At 38.2% G+C, this 18,045-nt stretch overlaps 1 protein-coding gene across 6 annotated transcripts in view; it reads right to left on the reverse strand.

Moving 5' to 3' along the window:
• NCOA3 (nuclear receptor coactivator 3) overlaps positions 1–18,045 on the reverse strand; it is an 89,499-nt gene that overhangs the window by 63,800 nt on the left and 7,654 nt on the right. For all 6 annotated transcript variants that reach the window (XM_052788317.1, XM_052788271.1, XM_052788291.1 and 3 more), the window contains exon 2: positions 3,286–3,327. The gene's annotated coding sequence lies outside the window, so the exon portion shown is untranslated. The remainder of the gene's footprint in view (positions 1–3,285; positions 3,328–18,045) is intronic.

An 18,045-nucleotide genomic window follows, 5' to 3' on the forward strand; every position in this document is an offset into this window, starting at 1 on the left:
CTCGTTATATTTCAAATGTTGCCCATCCGCTGTGTACCAATGGTTATGACACAGAACATCTGCTAAAATTTATTGCACAAAACTGAAAGCTGTAATGTTATTTTGCATGTAGCTACTAGACTGAAATCTTAGCTTTCAGGGGTCAATTACTTAAAAATGAAGCTAAAATGCAGGAGGATAAAACCCCAAAGGTTGGTGTCTTTGTTCAATGCTATACAAAACAGAAGTAGTACCCAGAGAGATATTATAGACTGGAGAGTCATAGAGCCTCCTCTGAGGCCTACAACAAAAGGGCAAGAGGCAAGTTTTACTACCTGCAACAAGTTAAATTTCAGTTTTCAAGTAGTGATTGAACACAGGAACCAGTTCCAGCCAGCCTATGGAATCTCTATCCTAAGAGACCTTCAAAACTTGACTGAGCAAAACCCTGACCAACCAGCTCTAACTTTGTTCGCAGTGTTTGGATTGATGCTAGCATCATTTCTCTATGATTTTGAGTAACACACTGTCATCAGAGAATTATGTATGGTAGCCCAATTATAAACTGGTACCATTATAACAATGGGCTACTAAGACAAGAGAGTGCTTTACAATTGATCCTACTTCGTCTTAATTTTAGGATGTATTACCACATTCTTTTTGGTACAGATTTAAGCAGCTATGTTTTATTAATCTCATGTATGCTTTACATTTTGCATACATCTATTAATACTCCCATCTTTAATGGATACTAAGTATGGATTCCTGACCACATTAATTCCTACCATCAAGGATTTTTATTTTCTTCCATTTATGAGAAAAAGCAGCATGCTTTTGACTAAGGCTATCAATGCCCTCTGGATTATTTTTTTTGTCCAAACTTTTCTATTCTTTACAAAGAATTTCCATTGCATAAAAATCTTATGCTTCTAGTTTTTTTAATGTTCTATTAAAGAAGCAATGCCTTCAGTTTCATTAAAAAGACATTTTCCAACAGATCTCACACTAAACTCCCTAAGATTCCTGCAGCAGGCAGAAAATCAGTTCTGCTCGTGGAAGTTTTTGTACAAACGGCACTTCTCAAACACTGATGTTTATCTGCAGAACTCTCCAAAATGACACTACCACCGTTAGCATAGAAATTCCAAGTAATTTTAGGAAGATTTGCAGCCATTCTGGAAGTTAGTATAAGAAGTCAGTGACTGCCAAAAACAGAAGAAGGGATCACATCCTTCCCTTTCAAGTGCCAAAAAGTTTTGTAATGTTTTGTTTCAGATCCAGTCTCTTCCTTGTTTGTAGACAAATGGCTAAGTAGTTGTGTAGTTTCGTTACATTAGGAAGCAATTTTATGTATTTTTATATAGTGCACTAGAGGAAACACCAGGAGAGAGATGTTGAATTTTATTATTACTTTTTCTTACGTGCATTGTATCTTTAGTTCCCATACAAGTAGACCAACCAAATTGTATCGTACATTCAATAAAACCCTGAGCTGGGGAGCCATTGTTTGAGCATTTGTCTGCCAATGAGATACCCAAGATGCATCCACCACGATTTAAACAACTCATGTGCTCTTTTACCAGACCTCTAGGTCATTCTGCAGTTTAATTCAAAGCTTAACTTGATGCTAAGCTTTAAAGTTAGTATTCAGCCACACCTCTGCACTGCAAGGTTTTTATATTAGCATCTGGTAAGCATATCAAACATGGTAACTAACTGATTAGCACCAGTCATGCATTTATGTCATACAACTGGAGTATATCAGCTATACAGCATGGTTTATTCAATGCGTTTTCTTGTCAGTAAACACCACACTGCATTTGTCCAGTTAAGTGACCTTCTATTACAGTACACCACACTTACACAGAACTTGTAAAAGAAAGGGAAGTTATGTTTAGATACAGTGCAGTCAGAATCTTATATTCTTGGGCCCTGTCAAAATTATTAGGAGAAAAGTTACTAATATTGTCTCTAGGCACACCATAGCTTTAATGTTCTCTTTTAAAGCCCGCTAAGCATTTTTAGTGTACCTAATAGTCCCTTAAAAATTCAGAAAGGTACAAAACCTTACCTACACTTGAGTTTTCACCAGTAGGAAGCTTACTTTGTTAGATTCTTATATAGATGAAGCCTATAAATAACAGTGTACATACAATAACAGGATAAACACAGCATACCATGGAGAAAACAAAACAAAAAAACATACAAAACTTAAGTCTGATGTCATTAATTCTGTCTTACAGAATAAAAATGCTGTGATTTAGGTTTTTTCATTTCAAGTAGATTTATGACGACAATATGCTTAGACAAGTGTCTCCATCCAGTCAAGAGCAAAAGATATTTATCCCTTCTCTCTACCACATATTATTTACCTCAGTGTGTCATCTGTCTGCAAATCATTGCTTAGGAAGTGTAACATTTTAATGAGCAGAGCTATATGAAACAAAACACAATCTTTTCTGTGCTTTGAGGAGATCATTCTCCAAAGGTTTTCCTTCCACTATCTCCTTTCACTTTCTTCATTTTGCTTTAACCTTACCTTATTTTAACCAAGCCAGCTCACTTGAATTTTATTTCAGGGCACCTACTAAACTGCAGAGCAAAGAGGTTGGTCTTACCACAAAAGGTTACTGTGAAGGAGGTGCCTCCTTTCTTGAGACCAAAATCCCACTGAATGGAATGTCCAGACAAGTTATCAGTTTTACTACTCTCAAGCTTGACACATTAATCTGAGTATTGAAGGCTATGTATTTGAGTACTGAAGTTATGATGAAAAAACCCAACCAAACAAAACCCAGCAGTGATTAGCATCATATCCACTCTGGGCCCAAAGCAGCTTTAGCTAAGAAATCCTGTTTCATCACCATTGTTTCAAAAGAACTGTTCTGAGCAAAGTATTCACATCATTGGTTACTTCAGAAAGAAGAAAACTCTAGTATCAGTGACACAAAGAATTAAAACCTAAAGGCAGATACATACACAGATGCATGCTACCACTCCATCCCACAACTTTTAAGAGCAACATCCTTCAACAGCCCAAGTATCCCGCAAAAGCCTATTAGAATTAGATACTACCATACATGCTGAGGCCTGGTCATACCACACATTTCCTCAAGTTTAAGGGAGGTGGAGGAGAGCAAACTATACACAATATTAATATAGAACATAAGAAAATACCTTTATTTTTCTAAGTGAATTGAAATTATTTTCTCCCTTTTCCTAACCCTGTAGATATCAATATTTTCTCTGGATCAGTTCTCATAAATCAAAGTAGTCCTGGACAATTAAGTCAAACAGAAGACTTACCTAGCACTGTGTTCTCTCTCCAACAGAAGCCAGTAGGAACGCCTAGAAAGAAAAAGGTAAGCATATGAATGTGTTTCAGCACACTCCCAAACTTCACAATCTACAGCTCTGGAATTTCCTGGTTCAAAAAGACTGAGTTTCCCAGCAGCTGGATTTCTCTTCTATATAAATTTCTTTTTGAACCCATGAAAATTAATACAGCTAAAATATTCTGTGGCAATCAGTTCTGTAGTTAAGCTCTACACTATGTGAAAGTATCAGGTTTTTATTTTTAACTCTGCCATCTGATAATAAGGAGGAGGAGGAGGAGAATAAATAATGAAATGACTGAAGAGGAAAACACTTTCTTCCTGTTGATTTTCCATGACACTTGTGGTTATTTTGTATAGATCCGCCTTGTACTCTCAAGCCAAAAAAAAAGAAAAGCAGAGAAGTGGAAGTCCTGGCAAATGCTGTTTCTCATAAAAAAATTTTAGCTTTGATCTTTAAAAAAAAAAAAAAAGAGAGAAAGATAAAGTCCATTGTACACTTTTGATACAGCATAGACCACAATTACTTATACTCAAGAGGAAGGCATAACATGAGTGTATGATAATATGTTATTTTCAATTTTGTATTCTTTTTCTTCACTGATAACTCACAACACTCAACCTTTTGAACACTGCTTAGCACTGGTCTGTCATTTTGACAGAATAATTAGTTCGGAGTTGTTTTTTCCTACTGAGCAGAAGAAAATTGGGCAAAAATCTATTGGTTATAGCACGCCTGCTTCTCCCTTAAGTACATCACTAGGCATAAAGACAAAAGCAGCACTCAGAATAAGGACAAGTCTCCCAAATCAAGTGCTAGGCATACATACAGCCACTCACCCAGAAGAGAAAGTTCCCTTAAATCACCATCGTTTCTTCTTCAATGACCACTCTGACAGTGACTGTAATTATTACCTATAGTTACCAAATCTACATTCTTAGAGTAAAAGAATAAAAGATCAGAGGTAGGCAAGCCACTATTAGGACCTACTCCCAGAACAAGAAGTATTAGAGAGAGATGTTTTCTTTAAAAGTTTACCAAATCTTCACGTAATAAGCTTTGCAGAATTGTTTTAGTCAAGATCAGTCTTATATCTATAAAGTAATTAGCAAACTTATCAGTTACGTCAATAAATGAATTTACAATAAGCAGAAGAAAGTTCTATGTAAAAGCAAGCTCAAAGAACACTGGAAACTTCTGTAAGGCTGTAGTAACGAATTCCATATAGTGGAATATCTGATCTGCTGTACTCGCTTTATCCAAAGCCAAGTAAACAAAACAAGTTTGATTTAGGCTTTGACAATAAACACATTTCAGTTGTCATATCTTCAGCAATATATTTTGCCTTTAGGAAAAACAAAAAAACCAAACATCACCACCACCACCACCCCCAAACCAAAACAAGTCTTAGTAAGACTTCAAAATCCCATCTCCAAGCTTGAACTTTGCATCAAATTTGTAAAGTAACATTTAGATAAGATATCCAACATGTAAACAAAGCAATGACAGCAGCTTTATTTCACAATACACAGTTTATTTCAATACTTTTAATCGGTGAGAAACCAACTAAACAATACACAATTCATAATACAATCCTTGTAAAAGCTGGAAAAGATATTAAGGTTCATGTCAAGTTCAATGTGCTCTATTTTTAACTTTAGTCAAGTCCCTTCTCATTAGCAGTAACTTAATATTTGAGAAAGGATTAGGAGCAGCTAGGAAGTTAGTTTGATATAGAAATGAATTTAAATAATAAATTTTTAACCCCCAAAATAATTCAGTTAAAGTTAACTAGACCTAGCCAACTAATGTAATCTCCCATTGTCACAGTATACCAAATCAAGGCTTACAGATTGCTTTAGAAAGTAGTAATTAATTGCTTGCTATTATTTTTTCATAATAATTGTGTGCTACATAAGTTTCATTCTAAAATTAAAATAAAAATTCTGGACTCCCCCTTTGCTCTAACTCACAGAGAAATGTAGTCTTCACATCCACATAGTTTGACGCTAATGGAACAATTCCTTTAGCATAGCTTTTTAATAGTAAAATTTAGGACACTGCTGTAAGACCTGCTGAAGATACTTTTTAACGCATTTCACAAGATCAAACCAACCCTGACAATCTCATGATTGACTTAAGAAAAAAAGCAAAGAGTTTACACAATAGCAAATGGAAAGACAGACAATGCCTTTGAAAACAAGCCCAATACTTCTGCATTTCAAGGATGCTAACAAATAAGGAAGAAGCATGAGCATCTGCTTGTCTTCAAGAGATAACAAACTGGTTTTGAGCACTTCCATATATGTGAGCACCCATATCACATGATAGTTAGCCTTGTTTAGAGGCCAGAAATCTTTCAGGAAATCTGGGGCATAAGAACTACCTGTTTTTTCTAGAGTTAGTGTTAGCACTAGCAGAGACCATGACACGTTTGTATGCATATGGCAGATATTAAAATCTTTCAGATGACTACTAGCAAAACAGTGAATTAGTGGCCATCTCCATGTTATTTTATTGCATGTAAGTAATAACTTACTTTCTCTGAGAGGATTAAACTAACTTCTGCCAGTTCTGACATCAGTAACTTCTAGTCTGTCGTGATAAACTGTAACTAATACAGAACTTAACATTTCCAAGATGACAGTAATATCTTTGTAGCTAGAGCAATAGAAAAGTGTTGTGGTAAACTTTTGCCTGGAGACAGTTTAGTCACGCCTGGATATATGGCAGCAAAACCAAGATAAACAAATTATCCCAAACAGAAAACAACCAAAACATCTTAATTCTAAAAGCTGTATTTTCTGCTTATCTAAAATTATTAAAGCACTTCAGTATTCTGTGTTTTATCTGACTCTTGATCTGTGCTTTGTCCTTCTGTCTCTCTAGCTTTTTGACAAACAGAGATACAATCTAGGACTGCAAGCACTGAGTGCATGGAGTGAAGCAGACTCAAGATAATGCCACATTCTAGCAGACTTTGTCAAGAAATTCTTCTTGCACTTAGAATGAGGAAAGAACTGCTAAGATAGCTGCCAATGAAGAAATTTAAGTTGATTAGAAATGCAGGTAAAGAGCTTTACACCTTAGGCCTGTTCCAGACTTCCTTCAAAAAAAGTGCCAGTGGTACAATTTTTCTGGAAAACTAGCCATTTTGGCTGAATCTACTTGGTGTAGCCTCTCATGAGAGTTAATAAAGTTTTAATATTAAAGCTGCTTCATCTGTTCTGCAAAACATGTTTACAATATTGTTTTATGTAACAAATCTTAATGTAAATTCCTCCAGCTACATATCATCAGCTATAAACTAACTGATGGTGGCCAATCTTGTATTAAGAACTTAAGCAATTGCTTAATTGTGCCCCATGCCCCCTCAGGTTCTTGAAAGTAATACTGAAATGCATGAGGACTTCCTATGCAAGTATACAGAGAAAAGTCAGAACAGTTTCTGAAATCCCCAGTTTAGAGGTGAGGCCTTTAATTTCACATGAATATGCTAAAAATGCTACTTTAATATACCAGGCAAGTTAGAACAAGCCACTTTTCAGCTGTATTCTTTTGTGGTGTTTTTGTGGGTGGGGTTTTGTTTTTGTCTTAGACTAACCAATAGCCCTAGCTGTATCCTTGTTTCAACTGATGTAGCTGAAGTCTCTCCAGGGCTGTTAGTTACTTATTTTTTTCCACTGTTGATACTATGGAGCCAGTGTAACTCTAGAAGAGAAACATTCCATTTCATGCACAGGTTTTTTTGTTGGCAGGGGGTTTTTTTGTTGTTTTTAACAATAACAGTACATTAAAATCTTTTCTAAATGAATCAATCTGTGGTGAAGTGCCTTACTAACTTTATTCAGGGAGGAAGAAAAGCCTGGAAGATTTGCAAGTTTTTTATTATTCCAGAAAAAACAAGTCTAGACTGGATTGGAATTACTAAATAGCAAGGCTTCGTAATAGAAGAAACTTTCAAGGGAGTCAGTATCACTATAGGAAAGTATCCAACCTTTTGTTCAAAATATTACATTAGAAAGTTGAAACAGCCTTGCTAACTGCAAAGAACAAACTTTCAAAGTGGCTGAGGCAATTAATGTAGCTAAGCTTGAGTCTATTTTGGCTATAGCCAGTATATATACTTAGAATAAAACATTGCCACTGTCTAGGATCTTAGCTCACCTGTTTTTGTTAAAAGATATCAACTAGCTGCATCCTCAAGAAATCTGTAACAGCTGTGGAAGATCAGACTGTTTCTCCCATGAACTCTTGGAGAGTTCTTAAATAGGAATAATATACTGTAAAATACCATCAAAAACACAGGTGTAAGTCCGACCAACAAGCCTAGCCTGTTTACTTTCAGAAAACCCTCTTGAGTGCACAAGAAGTGAAATACAAATCTGACTTTTCTCTTAAGTAGATAATAACATCCACTCTACAATGGTTTCTTTTAATGAAATTTGCATGAATATGCTTTAGGTAGCTTTGAAGTTACCTTTTACCAGCAGTGAGTGTAGCCAAGACATTGCATTCAGCAAGAATTCAGTTTGCAATCTGGATAAACTTAACCATGGAGCTTAGCACAGGCTCACAGACCAGTGCAACAAAATAGCAATCCTGTGGTGGCACAGCTAGAGGACTGCAATGACAGCTTTGAGGTGATAAGCCTGTACCTCCGACTGCAAGCACGTCCCTAGTAATTAGTGATGCAGATACCAGCACTGCGACTCAAATCATCTCTCAGTAAATACTTCCCTATGTGCAATTTCTTAGCTGCCTGTGTAAGACTGTTTATTTTGTAGACAAGGAAGTGCTTGTATGTGTCACTACTTCATATCATGTGGAAATGACTTGTGTATCATGCCCTGGAAACCTCTGTTCTGTGGCATGGGTGAAAATGGTTGTCTTACTATGGCCTCACACTATAGCAATGGATACACTAGTATTTTCATGCTATAGTATGTGTTAAAATTTGAACAGACTGCTTACTTTGGAGAAAAAGATACAGACACTTAACACGAATGCCTCTTAAAGACCAACCTTAATAAGGCAGAGATTTTTCTTAACCTCCTTGTACCAACAGTTTGAATGTATGACTTTTTTCCACACTCTTACTACGGTCTAGGCTTGTTTTACTGAGAGTGGAAGGAGACTGGATTACTAACCTGATATCCTTAGCTCTTATGTTTTCATTCCCTCCTTAAATTTATGTTCATCCTGTTAATCTACAAATAGAAGTACCAGCTCGCCTATCATTTCTGTGTAGTACTAATAGTACTCCCAAGGATGGAGCTCCTTGGGTTCTGTGGACAACTACTATCAAACCTACTTGTATAAAAATTCCAACCAATCCCAACTCTTAAAGGTCTCCAAGACAAGACTTAAGTCTTGGTTATGTTTACTGAAAAATAGACATCTCCAAAACCACTTCTAGAGAATGGCAGCAAATCTAGATCATGCTATAGGAAGTGACTCCTGGCCCACAGCTCCAGAGATGTTAACAGAAATCATTCTGGGGACAGCTCTGTAAAGTATTTCTTAGTATGAGATATATGAAGGTGCACAAGTCCATGGGACCTGATGAGATGCATCTGCGGTTCCTGAGGGAACCGGCAGAAGAAGTGGCTAAGCCACTAGCCATCATATTTGAGAAGTCGTGGCAGTCTGGGGAAGTTCCTACTGACTGGAAAAGGGGAAACATAACTCCCATTTTTAAAAAGGGAAAAAAGGAAGACCCAGGGAACTACAGGCCGGTCAGTCTCACCTCTGTGCTCAGCAAGATCATGCAGCAGATCCTCCTGGAAACTATGCTAAGGCACATGGAAACTAAGCAGGTGATTGGTGACAGCCAACATAGCTTCACTAAGGGCAAATCATGCATGACAAATTTGGTGGCCTTCTACAACGGGGTTACAGCGTTGGAGGATAAAGGAAAAGCAACAGACATCAGCTACCTGGACTTGCACAACACATTTGACACTGTCCCACACAACATCCTTGTCTCTAAATTGGAGACAGAGATTTGATGGATGAGCCACTCGGTGGCTATGGAATTGGCTGGATGGTTGCACTCAAAGAGTTGTGGTCAATGGGTTGATGTGCAAGTGGAGACCACAGTGACAAGTGGCATTCCTCAGGGGTTGTTATGGAGACCGGCGCTGTTTAACATCTTTGTCAGTGACATGGACAGTGGGATTGAGTGCACCCTCAGCAAGTTTGCCAACGACACCAAGCTGTGTGGGGTGGTTGACACGCTGGAGGGAAGGGATGCCATCCAAAGGGACCTTGACAGGCTTGAGAGGTGGGCCTGTGCGAACCTCATGAAGTTCAACAAGGCCAAGCATGAGGCCAAGCATGAGGCCCTGCACACAGGTTGGGGCAATCCCAAGCACAAATACAGGCTGGGCGATGAGTGGATTGAGAGCAGCCCTGCAAAGAAAGACTTGGGGGTGCTGGTTGACAAGAAGCTCAACATGACCGGCAATGTGCGCTCACAGCCCAGAAAGCCAACCGTATGCTGGGCTGCATCAAGAGTGACCAACAGGTCAAGGGAGGTGATTGTCCTCTACTCTGCTCTCGTGAGACCCCACCTGCAGTACTGTGTTCAGCTCTGGGGCCCCCAACATAGGAAGGACATGGACCTTTTGGAGCGAGTCCAGAGGAGGCACACCAAGATGATCAAAGGGCTGGAGCACCTCTCCTATGAAGACAGGCTGAGAGAGTTGGGGTTGTTTTGCCTGGAGAAGAGAAGGCTCCGGGGAGACCTCATAGCAGCCTGCCAGTACCTAAAGGGGGCCTACCAGAAAGGCAGAGAGGGACTTTTTACAAGGGCACGTAGCGATAGGACATGGTGTAATGGCTTTAAACTGAAAGAGGGTAGATTTAGATTAGATATAAGGAAGAAGTTCTTCACTGTGAGGGTGGTGAGGCCGCCTGGTGAGGTTGTGGATGCCCCATCCCTGGAAGTGTTCAAGGCCAGGTTGGACAGGGCTTTGAGCAACATGGTTTAGTGGAAGGTGTTGGAATGGCAGGGGCATTGGAATGAAATTATCTTTAAGATCCCTTCCAACCCAAACCACTTTATGATTCTATGAAATCATGCACTTGGGAAATAATGTTCCCCAAACCTACAAACTAATCACAAGTTAAAAAACAAGTCTGTGGGGGAGACCAGGTAATACATGTTTTTGAGAGCAAGCTAGAAGAACTTAGTTTGTTCAGCCTAAAAAGCAAAAGGAGGGATTAAATTGCCATTTGAATACATTAAGTTCTCAAAACAAAAGCTTACCACATTGTGAAAGAGGTTTGAGATATAGTCAGCCATAGTATCAACTGCTGAATCTAATGGTTGCTTCTGTTGCTATCATACTACTGGTTTAATCCATGAAATGATGCAAGAGGAAAGAGGAAAAGCTAGTTCAAATCCAAAAAGGAAAACCAACCAAACAAAAAGCCACATAAAACTTAGTAGCTTTTTACTAGTGAGGCAACTATCTAAACCAAGGAAAGAGCACTTTGTCATTCTACTCAAGTTCTAGTCTAGTGGATTCAATTTTACGCATTGTAGTATAATAAAATCTCTTGTAACCTCAGACATAAGATCAACTTCATGAACAACCCCTCTTCTAGCCTTATCTCTGAATCACTGTGCATTAAACTGAAAATGCTGCTAAGTGTATATGACATTCTCTAACTACATCCACAAGGATTTAGATGCAAGAATGCATCTGGATGTCTCATAAAAGCAGCCCTTAAGTACAAGAAGCTCTGAATTCTCAACTCTGCATAGGTTTTCACCATCTTGTCTAAATTTTCACCAGTGTAGGCAGTCATTTTTGCTCCATAAACTTGAGGCTTGGTCACCAATTTCTATTCAAGTTCTTCAGGTTCTACAGGTTCTATTTTGCTTTGTTTTGCTTTTAAATAAGACAATTTTCATGTCACTGATACTAGATTACTTATGATTTACATTTCAATTAAAATCTGCCCCTCAATGCTTCTAAGAGTCTTCAAATATCTGATGGACAAATACACAGACTAATTAAAGAGAACCTCCTTTCCCTCAACCCAAAAATAAAATACTGCTTTGCATCCCTATTGTTGCTTTCTCAAAGCAGAATGATCATTTCCTGAATTGTTTGGTGTAGATATTTTGCTTAAGCAGCAAGCACTCCAGGCTACAACTGATGAGTGACCTTGAGACAGCTCTTGGAAGGCAGTTGCCATAGTAACACCACCACAAATGTGGTACATCCTCAGCTGACACCACCAATCTGGTGCAACAGATCCATAATAAGTACATCTACCCTGTATTAGTGTCTCAATATTTAAGGAAGAAGTTACTAGGTTTTGGGGGTTTTTTTAGAATTGTTTCAAAAACCTCTTGTGCCATGGTAGACACTGGATCCTCTGCAGGAATACAAGTGACTAAGGCTATACAAGTCTGCACAGTGCAAGAGGTAAATAAAGTACCCTAAAATAATGCACTACTGAAAATTAAAGCTACTCAGTGTGTTAATTCAGAGCACAGTCCTCGGTCCAGGAAACGAGTCTACTGAAGAAAGCTTGCAATAGCACATAACTAAAAGTTTGTTGTCTTTTCTCAGACTCTCTAATACAAATAAACTTTATGAAGCCCTACTGTGTCAAACTTAATGCAAAATGCAAGCACAATGGATTATTTTTGCATGCCAGGACATTCTCAGTCTCACCTGTGCAACCTCATCACCATGAATAAACTTTCAAACCAACTAGGCACTAAGGAATAGTGTTGCCCCAAAGGGATTGTCTCTACATGGCATGCTACTAGTTCTTGTAAGCTTTGAAAGAGGAAGAAAAAGGTGAATCATTACTGAAGTGTCAATAAAAATGAAACATCTAGAACTGAAGAGTGCTAGTTAACAGAAATGTTCAGAAGAACCACTTCTGTTTACAGAGAAAGGATTACTGAACAGATTAAGTCAGTTAATTATAACAACCTAGCAGTCAGACATTAAAGTTTACTTTAAAACTAAACTTTCAAGACCCATCTTTTTCTTAAACTCAAACCAGCAGAAAAGGCCAATCACATAAGTTTCATAGTTTGTTGATGTTCAAAAGATTCTATTATAAGTAAAACATTTGCATATTCTAATTAAAAACAAGAGCTAGGACTGCTCTGCCTCTGATAAAGTCAGCTCACTTCATGGGTTTGACCTTATCATAAAGGAAAACATTTGTTAAACCTCCATACCAGTGGAATCTGTGTATCAGCTAAGAGTTAATTCCAGTTAGAAGTCATACACTTTAAAACAGGCTTTTGGACACTCCAATCTAAAGAGTCTGGTCCATAGTTAATTCAGTCAGTCAAGTACCTGCCCTGAAACCTGGCCGACTGTAACCTAAAGGTAGACAGAAAACAGGAAGAAAGTTCCCAGATAACACTAAGCAGACATTTAACAGGGCCCTAAATCCAAAAACCCATCAATTATTTTGGTGACTGTGTGTTATAGTGCAATTACCAATCAAAACGGTTCAGCTGTGTTGCTTTTGGAGGTCTGGAAACACTGTCACCTTGGCTCAAAAAAGTATTATTTGAGATTGATGATCCTGTCAATTACTGTTATGTGCCACTCTTCCCATTTGCATCACTTCTGTGAAGTTGCAGGTAAGATGGCTATATTCTAAATTGACCTGTGTCCTATCAATCCGTGTACAGGCATTGACAGACTCCTTTTGAACAAGTGTTCATATAAACATTGAGTATGTTTCTATTTAGCAATAGCTTCCTACAGTAAACATACTTTTATCAGAGTACATTAACTTGTCTTCAGCTTTGCACATAGTTGTATATTTTGGCCTAGCTGTACAGGTTAACTTTGGAAACTATCTAGACCTAGACATCAAAGGCATTCTTGGTGTAAGACATAGCTGTACACAGAACTTGTACTGTACTGTCCTCCCCTCCCCTTTTGTTTTTGTCTCCATATTAAAAAAAAAAATCTTCAGACAAAAAAAAAGTTTAACCTCGATTTTGTGGAAATGACAGCTAGAACTGTAGTGACACTGCAGATTATTAAGCACTGATTCTATAAATGCTGCCAAGTATGTCAATCTATTCTGCAAGTTCATTTAGAAATGTGTATCACCAGCTATTAAAGATCTTCGCTGTTCTTAGTCCTTAACCTCAACCTAGAAACCATGAAGTCCCTTATTACCTATGAAGGACCACTAATTACAACAGCATAGGAGAAATGAACAACAAAAAAATTTTTCATAACAAAACCTAATACATTCTAATCCTACAGTCCTGTTAAAAATTCTTCAACCCTAGACCCAATAGCGTGGGGTTGCTGATCTTGAGTCTCTAAAAAAGTTATGCATTTGATAGATTAATTCTACACCAAAATAGAATTATTGCAGTACTTACCCCTTTCAGTAGGTTATTCTGCTCAGCAATACATATATGCACTAAACTAGTAACAAATACACATTAAATGTTTGCAGGTTTCTCAACATCAGTTTTCAGAACAGCACTCAATATATCTACTCAATCCCTATTGATTTAAGTGAAATTAGTTTTCCAATGCAGATACAACAGGTAAGGAACTACCAGTAATAATACATAATTAGTAACTCCACCAACTCCTTCTAGCTATAGACTCAGGGTAGACAAGGGGTACTGAATTTCTCCTACACCCAGGTACCACTTAAGTCTGTCTTCTATAACACATTTGTTTCAGGAACAGAGTCTTAGAGGAACTCCATTCAGTTTATATTTTGATACAACTATGGCTGCTCTAGTCCCACCCCATGCATTCCCTTACACTAGTACTGGTGTTTGTGCAACTAGGGGTAAGCTGACAGCCAGAAATTGTCTGGGTGGTTCTGTTTGGTTTTGGGCTTCAGGTTTTTTGTTGGCAGGAGGGAGGGAATGGACAATTTTGAGTTAAACCTGTTTGCAAGGGCCTCAGTCCCAGAGCAAGGGGAGAAGAGGTAACAAAAAAGGAGGCACAATAGCCCTGACTTGGCTTGAGAGCTGTGGAAGTGTACCATACTGCCTTGGAAAGACAGCATTCCACAGAAATGCATTTAAAGGATATTTATATTTTCAATTAATACTGGAAAGAAGTCAGTTTGTTGTGATGTTGCTTGCTTTTTGAACAATATATCACCTTAGCTCCCACCTCAGCATTTAAGCAAAAAAAAACCCTCAACCCACTATATAAAGGATTCTTTAGGCCCTAACCCAAAAGAGCATAAGTCAACAATAAATATCTGTAGTGACAGAAAGACAAGGCACGTTCAAAGTACAGAGTCCTCTAGATCTTGGAGAAAGGTCAGGGAGCCTTTTGGTAAACAAGAAGAACTTAAACTGAAAAGAGCTTCAAGGTAGACAAATGAGGTTGAACCTGTAGATCCCTTCAGTTTGATTTTCACCAATGTACCTGAAGCTACAATAATTTTATAAATAACCATTAAACAGATTTAAAAGTTAACTGTTTTACAAAAGAATATGATTAGAATGGCATATGTTTCTGTATTGGGTCTGGCTGAGATGGAGTTAATTCTCCCCACAGCAGCCCTCATAGCACTGTGCTCTGCATCAGTAGCTAGAAAGGTGTTGATAACACACCAGTGTTTTGGCTACTGCTGAGCAGTGCTGGCACAGCATCAAGGCTGTCTCCCCAACATTTTTGCCCCCCCCTCAATGGCAGGCTGGGGCAGGGCAAGATCTCAGGAGGGGACATAACCAGGACAGCTGACCTAAACTAACCAAACAGATATTCCATACCATATGACGTCAGCTCAGATATAAAAGCTAAGTAAAGGGAGACGGAAGGGGGGCATTTTTGTCTTCCGGAGCAACCACTACTCATACTGAAGCCCTGCTTCCCGGGAAGTGGCTAGACATCGCCTGCTGATGGGAAGTAGAGAATAATATCATTTGTTTTTCTTTGCTTTTGCACGCGACCTTGGCTTTCACTTTATTAAACTGTCCTTATCTTGACCCACGAGCCTTTTGTTATATTTTCTCCCCCCTGTCCAGCTGAGAAGGGGGAGTGATAGAGTGGCTTTGGTGGGCACCTGGCATCCAGCCAGGGTCAACCCACTACAGTTTCCTAATGTCTTTCTTCCTTTAGTATATCAAAGATATGACAAATTAAGATTTCCAGTTTAGCAACATACAGTCCTTATTGGAAATGTTAGTCTAGAATTACTATTGGAAGCAAGAAAAGACGGATTGTCACCTGGCAGTGATCATCTAGTAATAGTAACAGTTAACACAAACTGTAAAACAAGAAATTGAAGGCAAGATTAATATAATAAATAGTTGATACCCAGCATGGGAGTGGTTTATGCACATTCTTACAAGTGAGAACTTTTTTTCTTGACAATTAATTTTCAAGGGAGTATTTGCTCACCAAGTAGCTTGAAGTTTCAGTCAGAACGAGACTTCTAACTGAAATTCCAGCAATATAAGCATGCCTGCATGTTATTAAAGGAAATAGTGGAAAATTTCACAGGCTGACATCCAGAATGTCTGCGGTTCCTTTTCATATTTCTCTCTTCTTGCAAAGCAGTTATTAGACCAGAACTTCAAAATTATTTTTTTTTCTGTGAAGCCTGGAAATTTCCACTGCTTTAAAAGATTTTTAGAAAGCTTTCTCAAATGTACAGCTCAAACAACCTTATACTTCTGCCTAGATGGATCCTTTACAATAAGCAAAAGTTTCGATATAAAGCAGTGCTAAGATGGAGGGGGAAGGAAAGCACTTTGCTAATATACCAAAAGCATTGCTTCACCAACCTGAAATATCATACTACATATTAATCTCTTGATAGAGGTCATTTGAGGTCCAGCTACAGACAGATGGATAAGACAAGAAGGAACAATTCAGGATAAAGCTACCTTGTAGCTGTACATACAGAAAATACAGTGGATGACAATGCAAGCTATTCTGTCCCTATCAAGTGATGGCTCTCCTCGAATTTCCTCAAATCTCCACTCATTTTACATCTCAATGGATTCCACTTGTCATCCCTGCTACCTTCTTATGATCTCTAACACAGCCAGTACAAGTCTGGCAAGTTTGCTAGCACTGGGTCTACACCTCACCTCTACAAGTCTTGTTTATGAGCTACAAACATGCATCACCAAAAGATTAGGGGCTTCAACAGAAAACCCACAGGTGTAATACAAAAGTCTTCAAAGGTACACCAGCCAGTGCAGATATTTTCTTTTTTCAGTTTTCTGTGCGCTGATCAAAAGGACTGCCTTCTTCTTAAGGAGGGGATCAAATGGGCATTCTAGCTTAACAGAGGTGCTGGTTTTGTTCCATTTTAATCAAGAGAACAATTTGCAGATAAAGTACTCTTGCTTTTGTTGCCTTTAGAGCTATCTATGACTAGATAAATACTTTAAATACTGATTAAGAAGGGATCCTATCAATTACTGCCTAAAAATGTTATTTCCCATTCAGAGATTTTAATGGGAAACTAAAACTTTCAAACAAGGAAACATAAGTTACTTACAAACCAAGAACTGTGCACACCCCAGCACATGGCATCAAAGTGGCACACGACCAAATAAGATACCTTTAAAATGTCTTGAATCCATTTGTTCTAGATTTTCTTGTTTAAAAGGCTACTACAAAACTATGCTTAAATGAGAAGTACAGCAGAGTATGGCTTAGAGCAACTATTTTTAAACTTCCTTCTTAAGTAGTTAAGACATACGGATTCTCTCTTATAGCACTGAAGTTATAAAATACCATTTGCTTGGCTTACTTATAAGTACTGGTTAAAAGGACTAAAAATCCATGCACACCTAACAGCATTACCTAAAGTGTGGTCCTCTAGTAGGCCATATAGCTGAGGTCTGTCCATTCAGCCAGAAATCACCACTCCGAACATCAAAAAGGTTTCCATAGAAGATAAAACCAAGAGAGTACTACAACAAAAGGTGCTGCTATGTCTACTTAAGTTCATTGCAGCAGCAAAGATAGACAGAGGACAAAAGGAAGTGCAACACAAGCCATAATTTCCTATTTCTGCCTAACCTCTTTAGCCCAGCCTTTATGGGGAAAAAAAAAATTACAGGGGAAGAGGTCTGAAAAGTCTATCCAAGTCACTGGCAAAAAAAGAAGTCACAAATTTTTGTTTTAAATCATCTCCTTAAGATGTAAGCTGCTAAGTATGGATAACCATTTTAAAGTCATCATTGTGAATAAGAGGAAAAAATTACTTTTTGAACATTTACTACTTCTTCCATAAGCTTCCAAGAAACAATACAGTGCTTCCACATACTGATTGTGTGTGTGCACACACTCAACTGTTGTCTAAAAAGCTTTAGAAAAAGTTTATCCAAGTAGACTACATTAGCTGCTACTCACTCACACACATGTAATAGCAAAAAGCTGGCAGCACAGAAGTTTCCCTTTTCCTGGGACTCACTAGCTTCCAAAGAGTGTGATGAAAACACAACTTGGGTATTTGACAAAATCAGCAATGTTAAAACATTAATACACTCCATAGGGCAATCAGTGAGGTGTTAGAATTAGAATTTGAGTATGCAAGGCAAAAACAGGGGAACGCAACCTTTGCTTTAGGTTTTAGTCGTTCAGACTGGTGCAGAAAGAACACAAAACTGTCATCTTGATTGACTGTTCTGAATAATAAAAAGTTTCCTCAAAATACTGGAGTAGAGAACATGCGTTTCACTTTTTTTCTTTGGGGTGGGGGGGGGTGGGGAAGTAAATTGCT

Source organism: Harpia harpyja, chromosome 1 (assembly GCF_026419915.1).
Source record: "Harpia harpyja isolate bHarHar1 chromosome 1, bHarHar1 primary haplotype, whole genome shotgun sequence".
Lineage (NCBI taxonomy): Eukaryota > Metazoa > Chordata > Aves > Accipitriformes > Accipitridae > Harpia > Harpia harpyja.